This window comes from Cynara cardunculus (assembly GCF_001531365.2).
Source record: "Cynara cardunculus var. scolymus isolate 2C chromosome LG 6, CcrdV1, whole genome shotgun sequence".
Classification (NCBI taxonomy): Eukaryota; Viridiplantae; Streptophyta; class Magnoliopsida; order Asterales; family Asteraceae; genus Cynara; species Cynara cardunculus.
The window spans coordinates 11871213-11879326 of record NC_037533.1 but is presented as its reverse complement, the minus strand read 5'-3'; the positions used below and the strand labels follow the sequence as shown (position 1 = coordinate 11879326).

General features: G+C 31.9%; 1 pseudogene; it reads right to left on the bottom strand.

Annotated features, from left to right (window-relative positions):
- LOC112514153 overlaps positions 1-5519 on the bottom strand; it is a 15201-nt pseudogene extending 9682 nt beyond the window's left edge.
- Positions 5520-8114: the final 2595 nt, after the last annotated feature.

Sequence of the window (8114 nt, the reverse complement as noted above, 5' to 3'; positions counted from 1 at the left end):
TATATATATATATATATATATATACATTTTTTAATTTGAAAAGAAAGTAATGTATTTTTAATGATCATATATTGCGGCAGGTTTAAAAGAGAAAACGATCAATTTTGCGATAAGACGAGAAGGAATATATAATTCGCATATGTGATAATCGGGTTATCGGTTACAAGTTCGGGGTTATTTTTTGAATAAGGGTGGTAAGTCGAGGGGTTTGTTTTGTTAATATGCTTAAATACTTTTAAATCACCGCCGCCTGATATAAATGTTTATGTTATTATGGGTCATTGGGTGTTATCTCATTGGAATGAGGAGGAAAATGAATTAAGGGAAACAAAAAAGAAGTTTCTGTGTGTTCTTGAAGCGAGAAAAGAGAAACCGAAGGGGTACCAGTAGAAGTCAGAATTTTGTGATTGTGAATCTGATTAATTGTTGTTGTTTTTATATATTTGTGATTACAAGGTGAGTTTTATTTACAAAATATCATTTTTTTGTTCTTTGGTGAAGAAACCGTAAGATTTTAAACTTGAGTAATTGATTATTATATGCATAAATTTTTTTGTTTTGATATGATATTATCATTTGATTGCAATACGGGTGACATAATCAGGAGCTGAGTATTACTTGGTAATAAGGATTACATAATCAGGAGATAAGTAATTTTGGTAATTAGGGTGACATAATCATGAGTTGGGCATATCTTTGTAATAAAGATGGAATAATCAGGAGCTGGGTATACTAGAATAAGAATAACATGATCAAATTCTGGAAAAATGATGATCTTTTGATCATGAAACTCTGTTATCGCATCTAAATGATGCGATGAGGTTGATTTTATCGCATGAGTGTGATGCGATAAAATTGGGATAAAATTGAAGTGTTGGTTATTGCATCTGTGTGATGCGATATGTTGTGGTTATTGCATCCTTGTGATGCGACATGTTGAGTTTATCGCCTCTACATGGTGCGACAAGTTACTGTTATCGCATATGTTGGATGCGGCAAGGGTGGTTATCGCATCCTTGATGTGCGACAAATGTGGGTTATCATATCAGTATGATGCGAGAAGTTACTTTTATCACATCTGTTGAGTGCGCCAACTTTATGACTTATTTATTTAAATGTGACAAGTTTATATATGATGCGATAAATGAGTTATTTTATTATTTGATGCGATAAATGGATGATGTCTCATCTTATTGATGCGACAAAAGAGGTTTGTTTCGATAAAACACTATTTATTTGTTATTTATACAAATAAGGGTTTTATAAAAGTGTTTTGGTGATTATCACCCTACAATAACAATCAAAGGGATTTCTCACTAGACCTCAAGGTCTAACCCTCATTTTGGTGTTTTAAAATGTGCATTACAGGTTAGGCACAATCGGACGATAAGAGGAAGGGAAAATTATGAAGAACTTATAATTGCTTGCATGTGATGTTTGGATGATATGTTGTCTTTTGTATTTGAATACTTGTTATGTATGCAAGTTTTACACTGAGATTATGTGGAAAAATTTAGTAGCTACTTTTATAATGTAGCTTTTGTTGATATTTGGACCAAATTTGTAAATTACATTTCATGATATATTAAATATGTAGTTATATGCAAATGTGATTTCGGTGTGTTACAACATAATCTGCTAATTAAAAAATATAATAAATCAAAAATCAAAAATCAAAACTAATTTTAGAAATTAAGATAATTACCATTTTAAATTGGATAAATTCTTAAAAATCTTATTATATCTTTTAGTTTTACTTAATTCATATTTTGTATCAAGTTCTATATAAAAAGTTTTCTAGATGCACTTTTGATAAAAAGATAATCACAATTTTCATCAAATATCACATGTGATATCCACTATCAATTTATATATGATAAATGTAGATATTTTTGTTAATCATATGTGATTACTTATATATACTTTTATAGGTTATGTAAATATTATCACATATGTTAATACGTCACTATATTCAAACGTTTATTATCATATGTGATATGTACAGAAGTTTACATAATGGATCATATGCGATACGTAATAAATCATATGATCAACGAAGATAATCACATGTGATTCAAAACATGAACTTAAAAAATAGAAAAAAAATAGTGAAAATAATAATAAATTGATTGTGGATATTATATTTGATATTTAATGAGGTGCATTTATCATTCATAGCAGTCATCGAATATAAATATGAAATTGATTATATTGTCCATAAAGTATGGTAAATAATAATCTAAAACAAAAATATTATCCCCAAAACAAAAAAACTGAAAATTGCACCAAACTGATCCCTAGTGTGTATAACACTCTGAAATCTTAAGAGAGTGATTAATATGAGATTTTCAATAAAACATCAAATAAGGAACAAATTCCTTTTTTAATGTCAACACTTGATTACATATAATGGTAATATAGGATTTAGGGACCGTTTACCTAAATGCTTACCCGGTAAGTACTTACGGTTAGAAGACAACACTATAATTTATTTTACCGGGTAAAATTGTAGTACATCAAAACGTATTTATGCAACAATTTACCTGACAAGCGCTTACCCGGATAAGAGTCGTCACCTTCACTTACCGCATAAGACTCTCCATTCTTATCATCGCTCTTACCGGATAAGATTCTTGTCGCTTGCCATGTTGATTCGGTGAAGAAAATTGTTCAGTAAGTACTTACCGGGTAAGCGTTTAATAAACGGCCCCTTAATATCAACAAGTAATAATCCAAACCATACACAAAGTCTATAATGGTGACTTGTTTTTCTAAAACTCATTAACTATCGATATTTTCAAGGTGTGGAAGACGTCCCAAAATAGTTTCTCATGCATCTAACTAGCATCAGGGGCGTCCCAATCTTTTTGGAGGCCCTGTTGCACTATTATAAAAAATATAAGTAGATTGGCCGACAAAACGAATAAAAGTTAAATACAAAAGTTCATATTATATTTAAAGTTTTACAAATAAAAACAGCAAGACAAAGTAACAATGTAACATGTAAACTTCACTTGAATAAAATCATTCTTTTAACATTTTTGGAAACAAAATCTTCAATAAGCTCTTCATAATCAACTTTCTCCAAAAATTCATTTTCAAGTGCTATCATTGCAAATCCGTTAAGCCTTTCTCGTGTCATTGTGGAGCGCATATAAGACTTCAACAACTTTAACTTTGAAAAACTTCTTTCTGCAGATGCAACGGTTATAGGAATAGTCAACAAAACTCTATAAGCAATAATCACATTAGGGAAGCATTCAACATGTTTCAAATACTTTAAAATATCAAGAGGTCTCATCTTTTGTGTGGGTAAAAGATCTTGAAGTATCTTCAGTTCAACATATAAGTCATTCCCATCTATATTAGATTGGTCTTGTTTCTTCAGTGCATTTTCAAATTAGTACAAGAAGACTTTAAACATGTATCATCCAAAGAATGCAACTTATCAGATACAAACAAAAACCCAAACACACTTTCATATTCTTGGTATTGTTTGAATCTCCTACTTAGTGAAGCAATTGCATGATCAACGACACATAAAAAATAATTAACTCTAAATGACTTCTCTGTTGATTGTGAATTCATTTCAGATGCATCACGCGGATTTTCATCTAAATGCTTTTTTCTTCGAATTTCACGTCTTTGAAGAAACAACAAATCAATATTCAATTCAGTGGCAATCATTTTTGCTGATTCTATAGCATCTAAAAATCTTGTTTCTCTATATCCCTTAAAATAAGAAATCAATGCCTTAACTTGATCAATAGCAACATCAATTAACATATTTTCTGACTGTAAATGTTTACTAATCAAATTTACGGCATGCAATATTTCATACCAAACCACCATTGACACTAGAAACTCAAAATCACCAAGCTCATTGTGTGCTAAAGTTTTTGCTTCATTTCTAATTTTTGAGTCATTATCTATTTCAGCCACTTGAAGTAAAGCTTCTCTTATCTCTAACATTTGAAATCTTATAGCCTTTACACTATCAATACGACTCTCCCAGCGAGTTGTTGACAATGACTTGACGGTCCGTCCTTTTATATTATCTTTAAACACTTGCCATCTTTTAGTAAAATTAGCAAATATTGTATAAATACGTTGAATTATTCCAAAAAAATCTCTAGCTTTACCACAAGTATTGGCTACATCACACAAAGTTAAATTAAGACTATGAGAAGCACAAGAAGTATAAAATGCTCTAGGATTTTTATCTAGTAGTTTTCTTTGTACTCCTTGATGTTTTCCCTTCATGTTTGAACCATTGTCATAACCTTGTCCTCGCACATCATCTAAATCCAAACCAAGAGATTTTAATTCAACTACTAAAACATCAAACAAACCTTGGCCCGTGGTATTAGCTACTTCCAAAAATCCTAGAAAAGATTCCTCAATGCTAACAATTTTAGAAGAGACATCTACATACCTTAATATCAAGGACATTTGTTCTTGATGACTTATATCGGGAGTGCAATCAAGGATAACAGAAAAATATTTTGCCTCTTTTACTTTATTAATAATTTCACATTTAAGTAACCTGGAAAGCAAAGTTATCAACTCATTTTGAATTCTAGGACCAATATAATGAACATGTAAATCATCATTTGTAATAGGTTGAACATGATCCTAAATAATTGGGTCAAATTCAGCCAACATCTCAATCAAGCCCAAAAAGTTACCATTGTTATTCTCATACAATTTTGCTTTACTTCCACGAAATGCAAGATTATGTTTTGCAAGAAATTTAACAATAGAAACAACTCTTACCAAAACTTTTTTCCAATGATTTTTTTTCTTTTTCTATTTGGGTTTGAACAACTTTGTCAATGGTTTGATTCTTTTGAAGTCTTAGCTGCAAATCATACCAAGTTTTCATATTCATTACATGATCTATACTTGTTTCATGCTCCTTAAGTCTAGTGCTAATGTGTGACCAATTCCCAAATCCATCATTTGTTAACTGACCTTTTATATGTCTTTTTTTAATGATTTTACAGCAAAAACAAAATACTTTATCAAGCTCTACTGGATATACAAGCCAATCTCTATCACATTTCTTTAGGACCTTTCTGAACAAACAAATCTCTTTTAGGACCATTAGCAACTAACACATCAATCATTTTAGAATCTAATGCATCCCAATTTCTTGGATCAAATATATCAAATTGAACAAAAACATCATCAACATTAGTAGCATCAGGACCATCATTAGAAGCATTATTAGCAATAACATCAGGAACATCATTAGAAGTATTATTAGTATCAACATTTGTAGCCAAATCCTCATGAGAGTCATTTAGAGTGCCAACTAAATTTACCATGTTAGGATTTTCATTAGCATGAACACAAGCATCATCTAAATTAATATCAATATGTTCATTGTCAAGAGAAGACGGACCTTCTTTTATGAAAAATTTATCAAGAGATCCCTTTTGAGATTGAATTATCTCTTCAATTTTTTTTTTATGTTTTTGACATCCAGAATCATATTTTCTAACCCTAGAAGACATATTAGAACTGAAATAAGTAAAAGAAAAAAGATAAGGAACAAAATAACCTGAGTAAGGATGATAGTACTACTGCTGGCTATTGATGACTGGTCCTCCCAACAACTCCCAAGTCCTAAAAGATTTTGATTGCATTGCAAGAGATAAACACATGTACATATTAACATATATTCAGAAATAAGAAATAAGAATTTGATCATTTGAACTAATTCCTAAACAATTTGAAGACTGAAGTTTCGACAAACACATAAAAATAACAAATTAGGGAGACCTTTCATATACTTGCAAAATTGTATCCAAACAAGTGAACTACACATAGAACAACACTTCCAGGAATATTCAGCACATACTGACCATTGAAGATGAAAACACTAGGAAGGTGAAAAACACATCCTAACCTAATACATAACTTCTCACATCATATTGCTACTTTCTAGAATATGTGATCATTTATACAATTAATAATGGTATCACATCAGAAACGTACAAAGATGAAGTCAAATATAATGAAGAAAAAGAACTGAATTTATGTATACATAATTACTGATAAAGAACTTATAAGGATACTTTATCTCACCTTTAGGATTTAGGAATTAGGTTAAAATCGACCACTTACTCACTCACCAACAGTCCAACCAAGTTATTAAGTGACTAAGACCAACACAAATGACAGATGAAATCTGCAAAAAACAATTAAGTAATCAACCAAATCGTTGAGATTATAAGATTTAAGAACAGTGAATAGTAATTAGATAAAGAGTAATCAACAAATCGACCAAACATGTATTTATACTTGACAAATCTAAAATCTGACCATTGTTCTAGTTGTCGTTGCATATCTAAAACCAAATGGTCCAAATCATTAGCCATTTTGAAGAATTCAATCGACAATCGCGGACGGGACAAATAGAGAGGAGAGGGGAGATCGAGGTGACGAGGGCACGAGGTGAGTAGTCTGGTCTGGACGTCTGGTTCTGGTCCAGCATGTCCAGGTATGAAATCGCCAATCGGTCGTGTCGTCGTGAAACCTTAGCCGCGCCCTTGCTGTAAAAAATTGGCCGAATACAAGGTATATATATCATAGATGGGCTGTGAAATTTGGGCACCAAAATGTTGGGGGCCCTATTCTAAATGGCATATTTAACAGGCTCATGGACGATCCTGACTAGCATTCAACTATTCACAGGGTCGCTAACACCATTCCCCAACGAGAACCTGATGCATATGCCAAAAATAAAAAATGTTAGATTTAACCCTTAGTGAGTTCAATCAATTTTCATCTCTAATATAAAGCGGTAAAACCCAAAAGAGGTTATTTAAATCACAACTTCCAAAATGAAATGTATATGCAAATAAGGTTTAATATCCAAATACTGAAAACATGGATATGTTCCAAGAGACCAAAACCATAAATTATAGATAGACTCCATATCCAAAACAACACCAAAAACATGGATAAAACACTATCCAAAGTAACACCTTTTTCAGTGACGGGGAAGACTTGTGTTGGCCCCGTAAGGGTCTACAAGAAGAGAAACAGTTTGTAGAAGGGGAGGATGAATACAAACACAGTATTTTCAAATTTAAAATATATATTTATAGAGAAGATTAATACAGATTTTACAAGATTGTTTGCGGAAAGATAAGGTAATAAAAACCTATCTAAACAATCTTTGATTACACACAAAGCTTTAGCAATTTACAAGAAAAGAAGTTGCTAAAAGAAATATCCTTTACTTAAGCTAGAAGATGCTTGAAGTAAGAATTAGGTTAGAGAGAGAGATGCGCACTCTCTGCATGGAGAAGAAACACTTCTATTTATAACCAGTGCATTAAATGTCCATTTAATGCAATAAGGTAGGTTTAGAGTGCGTGTCAAGCCTTAAGAGGAAGGCTTGTCCTTTGCTACAGTGAATAGTACAGAATCACTATTTCTGAGCAGACATCCTTACCTAAAGTTGGTGGACAAAGAGTCGACTAGTCGGCTCCGTACCGTACTAACTTCTATAAGGGTATGGGTTTTGTCCTTTGTGTACATAAGGACAAGACAACAACAATCGTGCTAAGCAAGCTTCATTTGATCGCTGAATGTTGGAATGACCTGAAGGTCTCATCATCATTCACTGAAGCTTGAGCAGTSTTCACACATGTGTAGACAGGCTTGTAATCATTGAATACCGCTTCAGATCACGTACTCGCCGGTCTCTAATCTTCATTTTCAGTCTTCGATGTTTGCTGAAGGTTCTTTGGTGTGAGTGTTGTCTTCTTGAAGTATTGTTGTCTCTGATAGATTTACAATGCAAGTTCTTCAGCGATCACTGAACATACTCAGTGAAGATCGCTGGAACTGAAAATACAGAAACATAAATACAACGTGTAAGAGAAGAGGGATTATCATCAAATCATTGAGAGAGAGGATCAACAATCTCCCCCAATTTGATGATAACAAGATAACATAAAGAAGGTTATCTTATCAAATAATAGTAAGGAAAAAGTTACATATTAAATACATGTCCCTTTTTACTATTTTGGGATCTTTTTCAGTTTGGTCAGTCTCAACTTGATAATTTTTCTTAAGTTATATCTAAGAAAATTATA